The sequence below is a fragment of the Chiloscyllium punctatum genome, chromosome 15 (assembly GCF_047496795.1).
Source record: "Chiloscyllium punctatum isolate Juve2018m chromosome 15, sChiPun1.3, whole genome shotgun sequence".
NCBI lineage: Eukaryota > Metazoa > Chordata > Chondrichthyes > Orectolobiformes > Hemiscylliidae > Chiloscyllium > Chiloscyllium punctatum.
This window is the reverse complement of record NC_092753.1, coordinates 20,849,706-20,870,081: the sequence shown is the minus strand read 5'-3', so window position 1 is coordinate 20,870,081 and position 20,376 is coordinate 20,849,706. Positions and strand designations below refer to the sequence as shown.

Genomic DNA, 20,376 nt, shown 5'->3' with positions numbered 1-20,376 from the left:
AAAAGCAGCTGGTGTCCACTCCTCCTATTTCTGACCTGCACCTAAAACAATAACATTACCGATTCGATATGAGAAATAAGGTTGTTTGGATATTTGTGAACTGTCCACCCACATTTCACTTGATATTAGGCTGTAGTTCACAAAAAACAAAATGAGAGTAATGTTGAAATGAGTGAAATCCGGAAACATTTCTTTCGAAATAAGATGGAAAACCAAGGAATTCTGCCATGACTCGTGTTTCTTTGAACCGTGTTCGACTTGACTCCTTAATCCTCCTGGGCACATCCTCAACTTCAAAGTTGTGTCTGCACTCCAGAGGTCTGGCAGACTCAATGTGATGTGCAGACGGAGGTGTTTCATTCCCACTGAATCGATCGGCTCTTTTGGTTGTGGAGTGGTGTTAAAATGCACTGCTTGCGATGGCCGGGAATCGAACCCGGGTCAACTGCTTGGAAGGCAGCTATGCTCACCACTATACCACCATCGCTACAGGCTGAAGCGCTCTAGAAATCAGCTGATGTGCCATAATAGTTCTTGACTCGAAATTTCGTTGTTGTTTTGTTGGAAATTTTGCAGTGAAATATTAGAATTGAGAAGTCATCAAAGACCGAGTTTTACTGAGTGGATCGGTCTCCTGATGCCCCGCCTCACTTTTTAATACACACAAAGCAGCATTTCGGATTTCTCATCATCTGAAATCAATCAATAACAGAAATAGCACGAAAATCCCAGGGCAACCCTGGAACGATCACACAATTAAAACTTGTCAAGTTCTCAGAAAGGTTCACCGGACCGAAACGTGAACTCTGATTTCTCTTCATACAGCTTTACCACCGACTTCGGGTTTGGTTTCTGATTTACAGCGTAGACATAGTCATCGAGATAGAGATGTGCAGCTCGGAAACAGACCCTTCGGTCCAACCTGCCCATGCCGACCAGATATCCCAACCCAATCTAGTCCCACCTGCCAGCACCCGGCCCATATCCTTCCAAACCCTTCCTATTCATATATCCATCCAAATGCCTGGAAAATGTTGCAATTGTACCAGCCTCCGCCACTTCCTCTGGCAGCTCATTCCACACACGTACCACCCTCTGGATGAAAGCGTTGACCCTTTGGTCGCTTTTATATCTTTCGCCTCTCACACTAAACCTATGCCCTCTAGTTCTGGACTCCCCGACCCCAGGGAAAAGACTTTGTCTATTTATCCTATCCATGCCCCACGTAATTCTGCAGTTCTTTCAGTTTCTAAAACTTCTCAAGAGTTTTCTTAGAAAACAAAAACGGCAAAAACAGAGGAACCATTAGACTGAGGCCACGCTGCAGTAATTGTGGAGAGGAGGGAATTCCGGGTAACAGTTCGGGAAGCAGAACCCTCTCGAGGAATATGTATTAATTTGAAGTTCGATCCCGTTGATAGATTTGCAGGTTTCTCTTTTACTTTGTAGAAGAGGGGGAGGTGTCAGTCAGCAGTAATGGGTTTTCACAGGAGGGCATGATTTGGAGATGCCAGTGTTGGACTGGGGTATAGAAAGTTAAAAATCACACAACACCAGGTTATAGACCAACAGGTTTAATTGGAAGCACTAGCTTTCGGAGCGCTGCTCCTTCATCAGGTGGTTGTCCGAAATCTAGAGCTTCCAATTAAATCTGTTGGACTATAACCTGGTGTCGTGTGATGTTTAACTTCACAGCAAGGGGTAGTCATGGGCAGCTGTTTAGTGAAGGTCGCTTCCACTGATGTGGGAAGGCAGTGCACGCAAAACCCTCCCTGCCCTAGATAGGTAACCTGAACCAAGATGGGCTTTCCAAGGTCAGGGGGTGCAGAGTGCTGAGGCCGCTGTCATCGTTTAGTTCCCATGGGTCCCAAGTCCTTGGGATGCCGTGGCGCCTTAATGATGAATGGGATTGTGTGCAACCGAGACAGGGTCGTGGCAGAACAGTGTCGAGAGTGTGTTGCTGGAAACGCACAGCAGGGAAATCGATGTTTCGGGCTCCAGCATCTACAGACCTCCCTGTCTCCGAACACAACAGTGTTATCCGCTCAGGTTTAAGCAGATCGTCCGCAGCTACTCCTGCGGTTCCAACGAAACACAAAGCGCTATCCGGGAAGGCAAACGTAGGGGGTGGGGTCAGCAAGCACAGCGTAGGGTGATCCCGGTTCGTGAGGGGAAAAAGAAAACGTAGTGCGGTGAAATTGACATAGGAAGTGAAATTGACAAAGGACGTGAAATTGACATTGTCAGAGCAACCCTGCGCAGGAAGGAGGTAGAGGGGCATGGAAGGGCGGTGGGCAAGATGGAAAGGACGGGGTCAAGGGAGGGCACAGACGGCTGTGTAAGGGCATGAGCAAGTGTTACCCTTCATGGTGTCGTGGGGGGATGAAGATCGGGTCTGCAGGCAATGATAGTCTCCAGCTGAGAGTCGTGAGAACCCGGAATCAGTGTGTGTGGTGGGGGGGCGGGGGGGACTGTGTGTGTGTGTGTGTGTGTATATGTGTGTGTGTGTGTGTGTGTGTCTGCGTGTGTGGGTGCATGCGTGTGTGTGTGGCTGCATGTGTGTGTGTGTGTGTGGGTGCATGTGTGGGTGTGTGTGGCTGTGTGTGTGTGTGTCTGTGTGTGTGTGTATGCATGTAGGGATATGCGGGTGTGTGAGAGTGTGTGTAGGTGCATGTGTGTGAGTGTACTGGGGTATCAATTTGTGAGAATGTGCGTGAGTGGCTGTGAATGTGGAAGTGTTTGAGTGAGTTTATGAGAGAGAGCTTGTGTTTGAGAGAGGGTATGCATGTGTGTGTGGGTCGGTAGGAGTGTGCTTTTGTGTGTGTGCGTGTACTTGTGTAGTGTCCGTGAAATAGTATACAGTGCAGTGTTGTCACGTGTCGTGTGACATGAACCAAAGTGCCCAGTTAAAGTCATCCCCATGGGTACCGAACTTGACTATCAGCCTCTGCTTGGCCACTTTGCATTGTTGGCTGTCCCATAGTCTGCCTTGTAGGATTGTCACCCAGGGGTCCGAGACCGAAAGGCACAGAGCGCTGAAGTGCTCTCCGACTGGGAGGCGAGAACCAGTCTGACTCAAGATTGGGACACAGACAGACTTTAACCTCACACCTTTAATGCATTGTCTGAGCTGAGATGGCATCTCTTGTTAGACAACCTGAAGTTATCTCGACAACGTAACTTTGAAAAGGTTCTGAGGTTCTTATATTAAAGAACGGAAACTAGTAAACCCATTATAAAAGATGAAAGGCTTAACCTAAATGTGTTTAATATATCATTTCAGCTGCATTAAACTGTAATCCTTTTGCTATAAATACTGCGTCTTATGGTCCTTCTTATCATCAGGTTGATCTACATCGGATACACTCCATCCATTCTTTATCCTTCAAAGAAAATCAGTCACCTTCATCAGACACTACCTTCCCTTAACAAATCCATGATGACTATATCGGATGATGACGTGGAGGAGCCTGTGGTGGACTGGGGAGGACAAAGTTCAAAATCACACAATACCAGGTTATCGTCCAAGTAGCTTTCGGAGCACTCCTAAAATTAGTGCTTCCAAGTAAAGCTGTTGGACTGTAATCTGGCGTTGTGTGATTTTTAACTTTATCCTGGATTAAACTTTCACTCACTGTGTGGTCACTTCTATCATCTCTCAGAGTTTTATCGAATCATTTTCTCATACTGGAAATATAAAAGCAGCTGGTGTCCACTCCTCCTATTTCTGACCTGCACCTAAAACAATAACATTACCGATTCGATATGAGAAATAACGTTGTTTGGATATTTGTGAACTGTCCACCCACATTTCACTTGATATTAGGCTGTAGTTCACAAAAAACAAAATGAGAGTAATGTTGAAATGAGTGAAATCCGGAAACATTTCTTTCGAAATAAGATGGAAAACCAAGGAATTCTGCCATGACTCGTGTTTCTTTGAACCGTGTTCGACTTGACTCCTTAATCCTCCTGGGCACATCCTCAACTTCAAAGTTGTGTCTGCACTCCAGAGGTCTGGCAGACTCAATGTGATGTGCAGACGGAGGTGTTTCATTCCCACTGAATCGATCGGCTCTTTTGGTTGTGGAGTGGTGTTAAGATGCACTGCTTGCGATGGCCGGGAATCGAACCCGGGTCAACTGCTTGGAAGGCAGCTATGCTCACCACTATACCACCATCGCGACAGGCTGAAGCGCTCTAGAAATCAGCTGATGTGCCATAATAGTTCTTGACTCGAAATTTCGTTGTTGTTTTGTTGGAAATTTTGCAGTGAAATATTAGAATTGAGAAGTCATCAAAGACCGAGTTTTACTGAGTGGATCGGTCTCCTGATGCCCCGCCTCACTTTTTAATACACACAAAGCAGCATTTCGGATTTCTCATCATCTGAAATCAATCAATAACAGAAATAGCACGAAAATCCCAGGGCAACCCTGGAACGATCACACAATTAAAACTTGTCAAGTTCTCATAAATGTTCACTGGACCGAAACGTGAACTCTGATTTCTCTTCATACAGCTTAACCACCGACTTCGGGTTTGGTTTCTGATTTACAGCGTAGACATAGTCATCGAGATAGAGATGTACAGCTCGGAAACAGACCCTTCGGTCCAACCTGCCCATGCCGACCAGATATCCCAACCCAATCTAGTCCCACCTGCCAGCACCCGGCCCATATCCTTCCAAACCCTTCCTATTCATATACCCATCCAAATGCCTGGAAAATGTTGCAATTGTACCAGCCTCCGCCACTTCCTCTGGCAGCTCATTCCACACACGTACCACCCTCTGGATGAAAGCGTTGACCCTTTGGTCGCTTTTATATCTTTCGCCTCTCACACTAAACCTATGCCCTCTAGTTCTGGACTCCCCGACCCCAGGGAAAAGACTTTGTCTATTTATCCTATCCATGCCCCACATAATTCTGCAGTTCTTTCAGTTTCTAAAACTTCTCAAGAGTTTTCTTAGAAAACAAAAACGGCAAAAACAGAGGAACCATTAGACTGAGGCCACGCTGCAGTAATTGTGGAGAGGAGGGAATTCCGGGTAACAGTTCGGGAAGCAGAACCCTCTCGAGGAATATGTATTAATTTGAAGTTCGATCCCGTTGATAGATTTGCAGGTTTCTCTTTTACTTTGTAGAAGAGGGGGAGGTGTCAGTCAGCAGTAAGGGGTTTTCACAGGAGGGCATGATTTGGAGATGCCAGTGTTGGACTGGGGTATAGAAAGTTAAAAATCACACAACACCAGGTTATAGACCAACAGGTTTAATTGGAAGCACTAGCTTTCGGAGCGCTGCTCCTTCATCAGGTGGTTGTCCGAAATCTAGAGCTTCCAATTAAATCTGTTGGACTATAACCTGGTGTCGTGTGATGTTTAACTTCACAGCAAGGGGTAGTCATGGGCAGCTGTTTCGTGAAGGTCGCTTCCACTGATGTGGGAAGGCAGTGCACGCAAAACCCTCCCTGCCCTAGATAGGTAACCTGAACCAAGATGGGCTTTCCAAGGTCAGGGGGTGCAGAGTGCTGAGGCCGCTGTCATCATTTAGTTCCCATGGGTCCCAAGTCCTTGGGATGCCGTGGCGCCTTAATGATGAATGGGATTGTGTGCAACCGAGACAGGGTCGTGGCAGAACAGTGTCGAGAGTGTGTTGCTGGAAACGCACAGCAGGGAAATCGATGTTTCGGGCTCCAGCATCTACAGACCTCCCTGTCTCCGAGCAGAACAGTGTTATCCGCTCAGGTTTAAGCAGAACGTCCGCAGCTACTCCTGCGGTTCCAACGAAACACAAAGCGCTATCCGGGAAGGCAAACGTAGGGGGTGGGGTCAGCAAGCACAGCGTAGGGTGATCCCGGTTCGTGAGGGGAAAAAGAAAACGTAGTGCGGTGAAATTGACATAGGAAGTGAAATTGACAAAGGACGTGAAATTGACATTGTCAGAGCAAACCTGCGCAGGAAGGAGGTAGAGCGTCATGGAGGGGCGGTGGGCAAGATGGAAAGGACGGGGTCAAGGGAGGGCACAGACGGCTGTGTAAGGGCATGAGCAAGTGTTACCCTTCATGGTGTCGTGGGGGGATGAAGGTCGGGTCTGCAGGCAATGATAGTCTCCAGCTGAGAGTCGTGAGAACCCGGAATCAGTGTGTGTGGGGGGGGCGGGGGGGACTGTGTGTGTGTGTGTGTGTATATGTGTGTGTGTGTGTGTGTGTGTGTCTGCGTGTGTGGGTGCATGCGTGTGTGTGTGGCTGCATGTGTGTGTGTTTGGGTGCATGTGTGGGTGTGTGTGGCTGTGTGTGTGTGTGTCTGTGTGTGTGTGTATGCATGTAGGGATATGCGGGTGTGTGAGAGTGTGTGTAGGTGCATGTGTGTGAGTGTACTGGGGTATCAATTTGTGAGAATGTGCGTGAGTGGCTGTGAATGTGGAAGTGTTTGAGTGAGTTTATGAGAGAGAGCTTGTGTTTGAGAGAGGGTATGCATGTGTGTGTGGGTCGGTAGGAGTGTGCTTTTGTGTGTGTGCGTGTACTTGTGTAGTGTCCGTGAAATAGTATACAGTGCAGTGTTGTCACGTGTCGTGTGACATGAACCAAAGTGCCCAGTTAAAGTCATCCCCATGGGTACCGAACTTGACTATCAGCCTCTGCTTGGCCACTTTGCATTGTTGGCTGTCCCATAGTCTGCCTTGCAGGATTGTCACCCAGGGGTCCGAGACCGAAAGGCACAGAGCGCTGAAGTGCTCTCCGACTGGGAGGCTAGAACCAGTCTGACTCAAGATTGGGACACAGACAGACTTTAACCTCACACCTTTAATGCATTGTCTGAGCTGAGATGGCATCTCTTGTTAGACAACCTGAAGTTATCTCGACAACGTAACTTTGAAAAGGTTCTGAGGTTCTTATATTAAAGAACGGAAACTAGTAAACCCATTATAAAAGATGAAAGGCTTAACCTAAATGTGTTTAATATATCATTTCAGCTGCATTAAACTGTAATCCTTTTGCTATAAATACTGCGTCTTATGGTCCTTCTTATCATCAGGTTGATCTACATCGGATACACTCCATCCATTCTTTATCCTTCAAAGAAAATCAGTCACCTTCATCAGACACTACCTTCCCTTAACAAATCCATGATGACTATATCGGATGATGACGTGGAGGAGCCTGTGGTGGACTGGGGAGGACAAAGTTCAAAATCACACAATACCAGGTTATCGTCCAAGTAGCTTTCGGAGCACTCCTAAAACTAGTGCTTCCAAGTAAAGCTGTTGGACTGTAATCTGGTGTTGTGTGATTTTTAACTTTATCCTGGATTAAACTTTCACTCACTGTGTGGTCACTTCTATCATCTCTCAGAGTTTTATCGAATCATTTTCTCATACTGGAAATATAAAAGCAGCTGGTGTCCACTCCTCCTATTTCTGACCTGCACCTAAAACAATAACATGACCGATTCGATATGAGAAATAACGTTGTTTGGATATTTGTGAACTGCCCACCCACATTTCACTTGATATTAGGCTGTAGTTCACAAAAAACAAAATGAGAGTAATGTTGAAATGAGTGAAATCCGGAAACATTTCTTTCGAAATAAGATGGAAAACCAAGGAATTCTGCCATGACTGATGTTTCTTTGAACCGTATTCGACTTGACTCCTTAATCCTCCTGGGGACATCCTCAACTTCAAAGTTGTGTCTGCACTCCAGAGGTCTGGCAGACTCAATGTGATGTGCAGACGGAGGTGTTTCATTCCCACTCAATCGATCGGCTCTTTTGGTTGTGGAGTGGTGTTAAAATGCACTGCTTGCGATGGCCGGGAATCGAACCCGGGTCAACTGCTTGGAAGGCAGCTATGCTCACCACTATACCACCATCGCTACAGGCTGAAGCGCTCTAGAAATCAGCTGATGTGCCATAATAGTTCTTGACTCGAAATTTCGTTGTTGTTTTGTTGGAAATTTTGCAGTGAAATATTAGAATTGAGAAGTCATCAAAGACCGAGTTTTACTGAGTGGATCGGTCTCCTGATGCCCCGCCTCACTTTTTAATACACACAAAGCAGCATTTCGGATTTCTCATCATCTGAAATCAATCAATAACAGAAATAGCACGAAAATCCCAGGGCAACCCTGGAACGATCACACAATTAAAACTTGTCAAGTTCTCAGAAAGGTTCACCGGACCGAAACGTGAACTCTGATTTCTCTTCATACAGCTTTACCACCGACTTCGGGTTTGGTTTCTGATTTACAGCGTAGACATAGTCATCGAGATAGAGATGTGCAGCTCGGAAACAGACCCTTCGGTCCAACCTGCCCATGCCGACCAGATATCCCAACCCAATCTAGTCCCACCTGCCAGCACCCGGCCCATATCCTTCCAAACCCTTCCTATTCATATACCCATCCAAATGCCTGGAAAATGTTGCAATTGTACCAGCCTCCGCCACTTCCTCTGGCAGCTCATTCCACACACGTACCACCCTCTGGATGAAAGCGTTGACCCTTTGGTCGCTTTTATATCTTTCGCCTCTCACACTAAACCTATGCCCTCTAGTTCTGGACTCCCCGACCCCAGGGAAAAGACTTTGTCTATTTATCCTATCCATGCCCCACGTAATTCTGCAGTTCTTTCAGTTTCTAAAACTTCTCAAGAGTTTTCTTAGAAAACAAAAACGGCAAAAACAGAGGAACCATTAGACTGAGGCCACGCTGCAGTAATTGTGGAGTGGAGGGAATTCCGGGTAACAGTTCGGGAAGCAGAACCCTCTCGAGGAATATGTATTAATTTGAAGTTCGATCCCGTTGATAGATTTGCAGGTTTCTCTTTTACTTTGTAGAAGAGGGGGAGGTGTCAGTCAGCAGTCAGGGGTTTTCACAGGAGGGCATGATTTGGAGATGCCAGTGTTGGACTGGGGTATAGAAAGTTAAAAATCACACAACACCAGGTTATAGACCAACAGGTTTAATTGGAAGCACTAGCTTTCGGAGCGCTGCTCCTTCATCAGGTGGTTGTCCGAAATCTAGAGCTTCCAATAAAATCTGTTGGACGATAACCTGGTGTCGTGTGATGTTTAACTTCACAGCAAGGGGTAGTCATGGGCAGCTGTTTAGTGAAGGTCGCTTCCACTGATGTGGGAAGGCAGTGCACGCAAAACCCTCCCTGCCCTAGATAGGTAACCTGAACCAAGATGGGCTTTCCAAGGTCAGGGGGTGCAGAGTGCTGAGGCCGCTGTCATCGTTTAGTTCCCATGGGTCCCAAGTCCTTGGGATGCCGTGGCGCCTTAATGATGAATGGGATTGTGTGCAACCGAGACAGGGTCGTGGCAGAACAGTGTCGAGAGTGTGTTGCTGGAAACGCACAGCAGGGAAATCGATGTTTCGGGCTCCAGCATCTACAGACCTCCCTGTCTCCGAACAGAACAGTGTTATCCGCTCAGGTTTAAGCAGAACGTCCGCAGCTACTCCTGCGGTTCCAACGAAACACAAAGCGCTATCCGGGAAGGCAAACGTAGGGGGTGGGGTCAGCAAGCACAGCGTAGGGTGATCCCGGTTCGTGAGGGGAAAAAGAAAACGTAGTGCGGTGAAATTGACATAGGAAGGGAAATTGACAAAGGACGTGAAATTGACATTGTCAGAGCAACCCTGCGCAGGAAGGAGGTAGAGCGTCATGGAGGGGCGGTGGGCAAGATGGAAAGGACGGGGTCAAGGGAGGGCACGGACGGCTGTGTAAGGGCATGAGCAAGTGTTACCCTTCATGGTGTCGTGGGGGGATGAAGGTCGGGTCTGCAGGCAATGATAGTCTCCAGCTGAGAGTCGTGAGAACCCGGAATCAGTGTGTGTGGTGGGGGGGCGGGGGGGACTGTGTGTGTGTGTGTGTGTATATGTGTGTGTGTGTGTGTGTGTGTCTGCGTGTGTGGGTGCATGCGTGTGTGTGTGGCTGCATGTGTGTGTGTGTGGGTGCATGTGTGGGTGTGTGTGGCTGTGTGTGTGTGTGTCTGTGTGTGTGTGTATGCATGTAGGGATATGCGGGTGTGTGAGAGTGTGTGTAGGTGCATGTGTGTGAGTGTACTGGGGTATCAATTTGTGAGAATGTGCGTGAGTGGCTGTGAATGTGGAAGTGTTTGAGTGAGTTTATGAGAGAGAGCTTGTGTTTGAGAGAGGGTATGCATGTGTGTGTGGGTCGGTAGGAGTGTGCTTTTGTGTGTGTGCGTGTACTTGTGTAGTGTCCGTGAAATAGTATACAGTGCAGTGTTGTCACGTGTCGTGTGACATGAACCAAAGTGCCCAGTTAAAGTCATCCCCATGGGTACCGAACTTGACTATCAGCCTCTGCTTGGCCACTTTGCATTGTTGGCTGTCCCATAGTCTGCCTTGCAGGATTGTCACCCAGGGGCCCGAGACCGAAAGGCACAGAGCGCTGAAGTGCTCTCCGACTGGGAGGCGAGAACCAGTCTGACTCAAGATTGGGACACAGACAGACTTTAACCTCACACCTTTAATGCATTGTCTGAGCTGAGATGGCATCTCTTGTTAGACAACCTGAAGTTATCTCGACAACGTAACTTTGAAAAGGTTCTGAGGTTCTTATATTAAAGAACGGAAACTAGTAAACCCATTATAAAAGATGAAAGGCTTAACCTAAATGTGTTTAATATATCATTTCAGCTGCATTAAACTGTAATCCTTTTGCTATAAATACTGCGTCTTATGGTCCTTCTTATCATCAGGTTGATCTACATCGGATACACTCCATCCATTCTTTATCCTTCAAAGAAAATCAGTCACCTTCATCAGACACTACCTTCCCTTAACAAATCCATGATGACTATATCGGATGATGACGTGGAGGAGCCTGTGGTGGACTGGGAGGACAAAGTTCAAAATCACACAATACCAGGTTATCGTCCAAGTAGCTTTCGGAGCACTCCTAAAACTAGTGCTTCCAAGTAAAGCTGTTGGACTGTAATCTGGTGTTGTGTGATTTTTAACTTTATCCTGGATTAAACTTTCACTCACTGTGTGGTCACTTCTATCATCTCTCAGAGTTTTATCGAATCATTTTCTCATACTGGAAATATAAAAGCAGCTGGTGTCCACTCCTCCTATTTCTGACCTGCACCTAAAACAATAACATGACCGATTCGATATGAGAAATAACGTTGTTTGGATATTTGTGAACTGCCCACCCACATTTCACTTGATATTAGGCTGTAGTTCACAAAAAACAAAATGAGAGTAATGTTGAAATGAGTGAAATCCGGAAACATTTCTTTCGAAATAAGATGGAAAACCAAGGAATTCTGCCATGACTGATGTTTCTTTGAACCGTATTCGACTTGACTCCTTAATCCTCCTGGGGACATCCTCAACTTCAAAGTTGTGTCTGCACTCCAGAGGTCTGGCAGACTCAATGTGATGTGCAGACGGAGGTGTTTCATTCCCACTGAATCGATCGGCTCTTTTGGTTGTGGAGTGGTGTTAAAATGCACTGCTTGCGATGGCCGGGAATCGAACCCGGGTCAACTGCTTGGAAGGCAGCTATGCTCACCACTATACCACCATCGCTACAGGCTGAAGCGCTCTAGAAATCAGCTGATGTGCCATAATAGTTCTTGACTCGAAATTTCGTTGTTGTTTTGTTGGAAATTTTGCAGTGAAATATTAGAATTGAGAAGTCATCAAAGACCGAGTTTTACTGAGTGGATCGGTCTCCTGATGCCCCGCCTCACTTTTTAATACACACAAAGCAGCATTTCGGATTTCTCATCATCTGAAATCAATCAATAACAGAAATAGCACGAAAATCCCAGGGCAACCCTGGAACGATCACACAATTAAAACTTGTCAAGTTCTCAGAAAGGTTCACCGGACCGAAACGTGAACTCTGATTTCTCTTCATACAGCTTTACCACCGACTTCGGGTTTGGTTTCTGATTTACAGCGTAGACATAGTCATCGAGATAGAGATGTGCAGCTCGGAAACAGACCCTTCGGTCCAACCTGCCCATGCCGACCAGATATCCCAACCCAATCTAGTCCCACCTGCCAGCACCCGGCCCATATCCTTCCAAACCCTTCCTATTCATATACCCATCCAAATGCCTGGAAAATGTTGCAATTGTACCAGCCTCCGCCACTTCCTCTGGCAGCTCATTCCACACACGTACCACCCTCTGGATGAAAGCGTTGACCCTTTGGTCGCTTTTATATCTTTCGCCTCTCACACTAAACCTATGCCCTCTAGTTCTGGACTCCCCGACCCCAGGGAAAAGACTTTGTCTATTTATCCTATCCATGCCCCACGTAATTCTGCAGTTCTTTCAGTTTCTAAAACTTCTCAAGAGTTTTCTTAGAAAACAAAAACGGCAAAAACAGAGGAACCATTAGACTGAGGCCACGCTGCAGTAATTGTGGAGAGGAGGGAATTCCGGGTAACAGTTCGGGAAGCAGAACCCTCTCGAGGAATATGTATTAATTTGAAGTTCGATCCCGTTGATAGATTTGCAGGTTTCTCTTTTACTTTGTAGAAGAGGGGGAGGTGTCAGTCAGCAGTAAGGGGTTTTCACAGGAGGGCATGATTTGGAGATGCCAGTGTTGGACTGGGGTATAGAAAGTTAAAAATCACACAACACCAGGTTATAGACCAACAGGTTTAATTGGAAGCACTAGCTTTCGGAGCGCTGCTCCTTCATCAGGTGGTTGTCCGAAATCTAGAGCTTCCAATTAAATCTGTTGGACTATAACCTGGTGTCGTGTGATGTTTAACTTCACAGCAAGGGGTAGTCATGGGCAGCTGTTTCGTGAAGGTCGCTTCCACTGATGTGGGAAGGCAGTGCACGCAAAACCCTCCCTGCCCTAGATAGGTAACCTGAACCAAGATGGGCTTTCCAAGGTCAGGGGGTGCAGAGTGCTGAGGCCGCTGTCATCATTTAGTTCCCATGGGTCCCAAGTCCTTGGGATGCCGTGGCGCCTTAATGATGAATGGGATTGTGTGCAACCGAGACAGGGTCGTGGCAGAACAGTGTCGAGAGTGTGTTGCTGGAAACGCACAGCAGGGAAATCGATGTTTCGGGCTCCAGCATCTACAGACCTCCCTGTCTCCGAGCAGAACAGTGTTATCCGCTCAGGTTTAAGCAGAACGTCCGCAGCTACTCCTGCGGTTCCAACGAAACACAAAGCGCTATCCGGGAAGGCAAACGTAGGGGGTGGGGTCAGCAAGCACAGCGTAGGGTGATCCCGGTTCGTGAGGGGAAAAAGAAAACGTAGTGCGGTGAAATTGACATAGGAAGTGAAATTGACAAAGGACGTGAAATTGACATTGTCAGAGCAAACCTGCGCAGGAAGGAGGTAGAGCGTCATGGAGGGGCGGTGGGCAAGATGGAAAGGACGGGGTCAAGGGAGGGCACAGACGGCTGTGTAAGGGCATGAGCAAGTGTTACCCTTCATGGTGTCGTGGGGGGATGAAGGTCGGGTCTGCAGGCAATGATAGTCTCCAGCTGAGAGTCGTGAGAACCCGGAATCAGTGTGTGTGGGGGGGGCGGGGGGGACTGTGTGTGTGTGTGTGTGTATATGTGTGTGTGTGTGTGTGTGTGTCTGCGTGTGTGGGTGCATGCGTGTGTGTGTGGCTGCATGTGTGTGTGTGTGTGGGTGCATGTGTGGGTGTGTGTGGCTGTGTGTGTGTGTGTCTGTGTGTGTGTGTATGCATGTAGGGATATGCGGGTGTGTGAGAGTGTGTGTAGGTGCATGTGTGTGAGTGTACTGGGGTATCAATTTGTGAGAATGTGCGTGAGTGGCTGTGAATGTGGAAGTGTTTGAGTGAGTTTATGAGAGAGAGCTTGTGTTTGAGAGAGGGTATGCATGTGTGTGTGGGTCGGTAGGAGTGTGCTTTTGTGTGTGTGCGTGTACTTGTGTAGTGTCCGTGAAATAGTATACAGTGCAGTGTTGTCACGTGTCGTGTGACATGAACCAAAGTGCCCAGTTAAAGTCATCCCCATGGGTACCGAACTTGACTATCAGCCTCTGCTTGGCCACTTTGCATTGTTGGCTGTCCCATAGTCTGCCTTGCAGGATTGTCACCCAGGGGTCCGAGACCGAAAGGCACAGAGCGCTGAAGTGCTCTCCGACTGGGAGGCTAGAACCAGTCTGACTCAAGATTGGGACACAGACAGACTTTAACCTCACACCTTTAATGCATTGTCTGAGCTGAGATGGCATCTCTTGTTAGACAACCTGAAGTTATCTCGACAACGTAACTTTGAAAAGGTTCTGAGGTTCTTATATTAAAGAACGGAAACTAGTAAACCCATTATAAAAGATGAAAGGCTTAACCTAAATGTGTTTAATATATCATTTCAGCTGCATTAAACTGTAATCCTTTTGCTATAAATACTGCGTCTTATGGTCCTTCTTATCATCAGGTTGATCTACATCGGATACACTCCATCCATTCTTTATCCTTCAAAGAAAATCAGTCACCTTCATCAGACACTACCTTCCCTTAACAAATCCATGATGACTATATCGGATGATGACGTGGAGGAGCCTGTGGTGGACTGGGGAGGACAAAGTTCAAAATCACACAATACCAGGTTATCGTCCAAGTAGCTTTCGGAGCACTCCTAAAACTAGTGCTTCCAAGTAAAGCTGTTGGACTGTAATCTGGTGTTGTGTGATTTTTAACTTTATCCTGGATTAAACTTTCACTCACTGTGTGGTCACTTCTATCATCTCTCAGAGTTTTATCGAATCATTTTCTCATACTGGAAATATAAAAGCAGCTGGTGTCCACTCCTCCTATTTCTGACCTGCACCTAAAACAATAACATGACCGATTCGATATGAGAAATAACGTTGTTTGGATATTTGTGAACTGCCCACCCACATTTCACTTGATATTAGGCTGTAGTTCACAAAAAACAAAATGAGAGTAATGTTGAAATGAGTGAAATCCGGAAACATTTCTTTCGAAATAAGATGGAAAACCAAGGAATTCTGCCATGACTGATGTTTCTTTGAACCGTATTCGACTTGACTCCTTAATCCTCCTGGGGACATCCTCAACTTCAAAGTTGTGTCTGCACTCCAGAGGTCTGGCAGACTCAATGTGATGTGCAGACGGAGGTGTGTGTGTCTGTGTGTGTGTGTATGCATGTAGGGATATGCGGGTGTGTGAGAGTGTACTGGGGTATCAATTTGTGAGAATGTGCGTGAGTGGCTGTGAATGTGGAAGTGTTTGAGTGAGTTTATGAGAGAGAGCTTGTGTTTGAGAGAGGGTATGCATGTGTGTGTGGGTCGGTAGGAGTGTGCTTTTGTGTGTGTGCGTGTACTTGTGTAGTGTCCGTGAAATAGTATACAGTGCAGTGTTGTCACGTGTCGTGTGACATGAACCAAAGTGCCCAGTTAAAGTCATCCCCATGGGTACCGAACTTGACTATCAGCCTCTGCTTGGCCACTTTGCATTGTTGGCTGTCCCATAGTCTGCCTTGCAGGATTGTCACCCAGGGGTCCGAGACCGAAAGGCACAGAGCGCTGAAGTGCTCTCCGACTGGGAGGCTAGAACCAGTCTGACTCAAGATTGGGACACAGACAGACTTTAACCTCACACCTTTAATGCATTGTCTGAGCTGAGATGGCATCTCTTGTTAGACAACCTGAAGTTATCTCGACAACGTAACTTTGAAAAGGTTCTGAGGTTCTTATATTAAAGAACGGAAACTAGTAAACCCATTATAAAAGATGAAAGGCTTAACCTAAATGTGTTTAATATATCATTTCAGCTGCATTAAACTGTAATCCTTTTGCTATAAATACTGCGTCTTATGGTCCTTCTTATCATCAGGTTGATCTACATCGGATACACTCCATCCATTCTTTATCCTTCAAAGAAAATCAGTCACCTTCATCAGACACTACCTTCCCTTAACAAATCCATGATGACTATATCGGATGATGACGTGGAGGAGCCTGTGGTGGACTGGGGAGGACAAAGTTCAAAATCACACAATACCAGGTTATCGTCCAAGTAGCTTTCGGAGCACTCCTAAAACTAGTGCTTCCAAGTAAAGCTGTTGGACTGTAATCTGGTGTTGTGTGATTTTTAACTTTATCCTGGATTAAACTTTCACTCACTGTGTGGTCACTTCTATCATCTCTCAGAGTTTTATCGAATCATTTTCTCATACTGGAAATATAAAAGCAGCTGGTGTCCACTCCTCCTATTTCTGACCTGCACCTAAAACAATAACATGACCGATTCGATATGAGAAATAACGTTGTTTGGATATTTGTGAACTGCCCACCCACATTTCACTTGATATTAGGCTGTAGTTCACAAAAAACAAAATGAGAGTAATGTTGAAATGAGTGAAATCCGGAAACATTTCTTTCGAAATAAGATGGAAAACCAAGGAATTCTGCCATGACTGATGTTTCTTTGAACCGTATTCGACTTGACTCCTTAATCCTCCTGGGGACATCCTCAACTTCAAAGTTGTGTCTGCACTCCAGAGGTCTGGCAGACTCAATGTGATGTGCAGACGGAGGTGTTTCATTCCCACTGAATCGATCGGCTCTTTTGGTTGTGGAGTGGTGTTAAAATGCACTGCTTGCGATGGCCGGGAATCGAACCCGGGTCAACTGCTTGGAAGGCAGCTATGCTCACCACTACACCACCATCGCTACAGGCTGAAGCGCTCTAGAAATCAGCTGATGTGCCATAATAGTTCTTGACTCGAAATTTCGTTGTTGTTTTGTTGGAAATTTTGCAGTGAAATATTAGAATTGAGAAGTCATCAAAGACCGAGTTTTACTGAGTGGATCGGTCTCCTGATGCCCCGCCTCACTTTTTAATACACACAAAGCAGCATGTCGGATTTCTCATCATCTGAAATCAATCAATAACAGAAATAGCACGAAAATCCCAGGGCAACCCTGGAACGATCACACAATTAAAACTTGTCAAGTTCTCAGAAAGGTTCACCGGACCGAAACGTGAACTCTGATTTCTCTTCATACAGCTTTACCACCGACTTCGGGTTTGGTTTCTGATTTACAGCGTAGACATAGTCATCGAGATAGAGATGTGCAGCTCGGAAACAGACCCTTCGGTCCAACCTGCCCATGCCGACCAGATATCCCAACCCAATCTAGTCCCACCTGCCAGCACCCGGCCCATATCCTTCCAAACCCTTCCTATTCATATACCCATCCAAATGCCTGGAAAATGTTGCAATTGTACCAGCCTCCGCCACTTCCTCTGGCAGCTCATTCCACACACGTACCACCCTCTGGATGAAAGCGTTGACCCTTTGGTCGCTTTTATATCTTTCGCCTCTCACACTAAACCTATGCCCTCTAGTTCTGGACTCCCCGACCCCAGGGAAAAGACTTTGTCTATTTATCCTATCCATGCCCCACGTAATTCTGCAGTTCTTTCAGTTTCTAAAACTTCTCAAGAGTTTTCTTAGAAAACAAAAACGGCAAAAACAGAGGAACCATTAGACTGAGGCCACGCTGCAGTAATTGTGGAGAGGAGGGAATTCCGGGTAACAGTTCGGGAAGCAGAACCCTCTCGAGGAATATGTATTAATTTGAAGTTCGATCCCGTTGATAGATTTGCAGGTTTCTCTTTTACTTTGTAGAAGAGGGGGAGGTGTCAGTCAGCAGTAAGGGGTTTTCACAGGAGGGCATGATTTGGAGATGCCAGTGTTGGACTGGGGTATAGAAAGTTAAAAATCACACAACACCAGGTTATAGACCAACAGGTTTAATTGGAAGCACTAGCTTTCGGAGCGCTGCTCCTTCATCAGGTGGTTGTCCGAAATCTAGAGCTTCCAATAAAATCTGTTGGACTATAACCTGGTGTCGTGTGATGTTTAACTTCACAGCAAGGGGTAGTCATGGGCAGCTGTTTAGTGAAGGTCGCTTCCACTGATGTGGGAAGGCAGTGCACGCAAAACCCTCCCTGCCCTAGATAGGTAACCTGAACCAAGATGGGCTTTCCAAGGTCAGGGGGTGCAGAGTGCTGAGGCCGCTGTCATCGTTTAGTTCCCATGGGTCCCAAGTCCTTGGGATGCCGTGGCGCCTTAATGATGAATGGGATTGTGTGCAACCGAGACAGGGTCGTGGCAGAACAGTGTCGAGAGTGTGTTGCTGGAAACGCACAGCAGGGAAATCGATGTTTCGGGCTCCAGCATCTACAGACCTCCCTGTCTCCGAACAGAACAGTGTTATCCGCTCAGGTTTAAGCAGAACGTCCGCAGCTACTCCTGCGGTTCCAACGAAACACAAAGCGCTATCCGGGAAGGCAAACGTAGGGGGTGGGGTCAGCAAGCACAGCGTAGGGTGATCCCGGTTCGTGAGGGGAAAAAGAAAACGTAGTGCGGTGAAATTGACATAGGAAGGGAAATTGACAAAGGACGTGAAATTGACATTGTCAGAGCAACCCTGCGCAGGAAGGAGGTAGAGCGTCATGGAGGGGCGGTGGGCAAGATGGAAAGGACGGGGTCAAGGGAGGGCACGGACGGCTGTGTAAGGGCATGAGCAAGTGTTACCCTTCATGGTGTCGTGGGGGGATGAAGGTCGGGTCTGCAGGCAATGATAGTCTCCAGCTGAGAGTCGTGAGAACCCGGAATCAGTGTGTGTGGTGGGGGGGCGGGGGGGACTGTGTGTGTGTGTGTGTGTATATGTGTGTGTGTGTGTGTGTGTGTCTGCGTGTGTGGGTGCATGCGTGTGTGTGTGGCTGCATGTGTGTGTGTGTGGGTGCATGTGTGGGTGTGTGTGGCTGTGTGTGTGTGTGTCTGTGTGTGTGTGTATGCATGTAGGGATATGCGGGTGTGTGAGAGTGTGTGTAGGTGCATGTGTGTGAGTGTACTGGGGTATCAATTTGTGAGAATGTGCGTGAGTGGCTGTGAATGTGGAAGTGTTTGAGTGAGTTTATGAGAGAGAGCTTGTGTTTGAGAGAGGGTATGCATGTGTGTGTGGGTCGGTAGGAGTGTGCTTTTGTGTGTGTGCGTGTACTTGTGTAGTGTCCGTGAAATAGTATACAGTGCAGTGTTGTCACGTGTCGTGTGACATGAACCAAAGTGCCCAGTTAAAGTCATCCCCATGGGTACCGAACTTGACTATCAGCCTCTGCTTGGCCACTTTGCATTGTTGGCTGTCCCATAGTCTGCCTTGCAGGATTGTCACCCAGGGGTCCGAGACCGAAAGGCACAGAGCGCTGAAGTGCTCTCCGACTGGGAGGCGAGAACCAGTCTGACTCAAGATTGGGACACAGACAGACTTTAACCTCACACCTTTAATGCATTGTCTGAGCTGAGATGGCATCTCTTGTTAGACAACCTGAAGTTATCTCGACAACGTAACTTTGAAAAGGTTCTGAGGTTCTTATATTAAAGAACGGAAACTAGTAAACCCATTATAAAAGATGAAAGGCTTAACCTAAATGTGTTTAATATATCATTTCAGCTGCATTAAACTGTAATCCTTTTGCTATAAATACTGCGTCTTATGGTCCTTCTTATCATCAGGTTGATCTACATCGGATACACTCCATCCATTCTTTATCCTTCAAAGAAAATCAGTCACCTTCATCAGACACTACCTTCCCTTAACAAATCCATGATGACTATATCGGATGATGACGTGGAGGAGCCTGTGGTGGACTGGGAGGACAAAGTTCAAAATCACACAATACCAGGTTATCGTCCAAGTAGCTTTCGGAGCACTCCTAAAACTAGTGCTTCCAAGTAAAGCTGTTGGACTGTAATCTGGTGTTGTGTGATTTTTAACTTTATCCTGGATTAAACTTTCACTCACTGTGTGGTCACTTCTATCATCTCTCAGAGTTTTATCGAATCATTTTCTCATACTGGAAATATAAAAGCAGCTGGTGTCCACTCCTCCTATTTCTGACCTGCACCTAAAACAATAACATGACCGATTCGATATGAGAAATAACGTTGTTTGGATATTTGTGAACTGCCCACCCACATTTCACTTGATATTAGGCTGTAGTTCACAAAAAACAAAATGAGAGTAATGTTGAAATGAGTGAAATCCGGAAACATTTCTTTCGAAATAAGATGGAAAACCAAGGAATTCTGCCATGACTGATGTTTCTTTGAACCGTATTCGACTTGACTCCTTAATCCTCCTGGGGACATCCTCAACTTCAAAGTTGTGTCTGCACTCCAGAGGTCTGGCAGACTCAATGTGATGTGCAGACGGAGGTGTTTCATTCCCACTGAATCGATCGGCTCTTTTGGTTGTGGAGTGGTGTTAAAATGCACTGCTTGCGATGGCCGGGAATCGAACCCGGGTCAACTGCTTGGAAGGCAGCTATGCTCACCACTATACCACCATCGCTACAGGCTG

The 20,376-nt window shown here is 46.7% G+C and overlaps 6 non-coding genes across 6 annotated transcripts; all 6 read right to left on the bottom strand.

Moving 5' to 3' along the window:
• Positions 1-415: 415 nt before the first annotated feature.
• On the bottom strand, positions 416-487 carry trnag-ucc (transfer RNA glycine (anticodon UCC)). The gene has a single exon. It is a non-coding gene; the product is annotated as a tRNA-Gly (tRNA).
• A 3,625-nt stretch (positions 488-4,112) lies between these two features.
• trnag-ucc (transfer RNA glycine (anticodon UCC)) lies at positions 4,113-4,184 on the bottom strand. Its single transcript has one exon. It is a non-coding gene; the product is annotated as a tRNA-Gly (tRNA).
• Positions 4,185-7,803: 3,619 nt separating this feature from the next.
• On the bottom strand, positions 7,804-7,875 carry trnag-ucc (transfer RNA glycine (anticodon UCC)). The gene has a single exon. It is a non-coding gene; the product is annotated as a tRNA-Gly (tRNA).
• Positions 7,876-11,493: 3,618 nt separating this feature from the next.
• Positions 11,494-11,565, bottom strand: trnag-ucc (transfer RNA glycine (anticodon UCC)). Its single transcript has one exon. It is a non-coding gene; the product is annotated as a tRNA-Gly (tRNA).
• Positions 11,566-16,605: 5,040 nt separating this feature from the next.
• Positions 16,606-16,677, bottom strand: trnag-ucc (transfer RNA glycine (anticodon UCC)). Its single transcript has one exon. It is a non-coding gene; the product is annotated as a tRNA-Gly (tRNA).
• Positions 16,678-20,295: 3,618 nt separating this feature from the next.
• On the bottom strand, positions 20,296-20,367 carry trnag-ucc (transfer RNA glycine (anticodon UCC)). Its single transcript has one exon. It is a non-coding gene; the product is annotated as a tRNA-Gly (tRNA).
• Between the last annotated feature and the right edge of the window lie 9 nt (positions 20,368-20,376).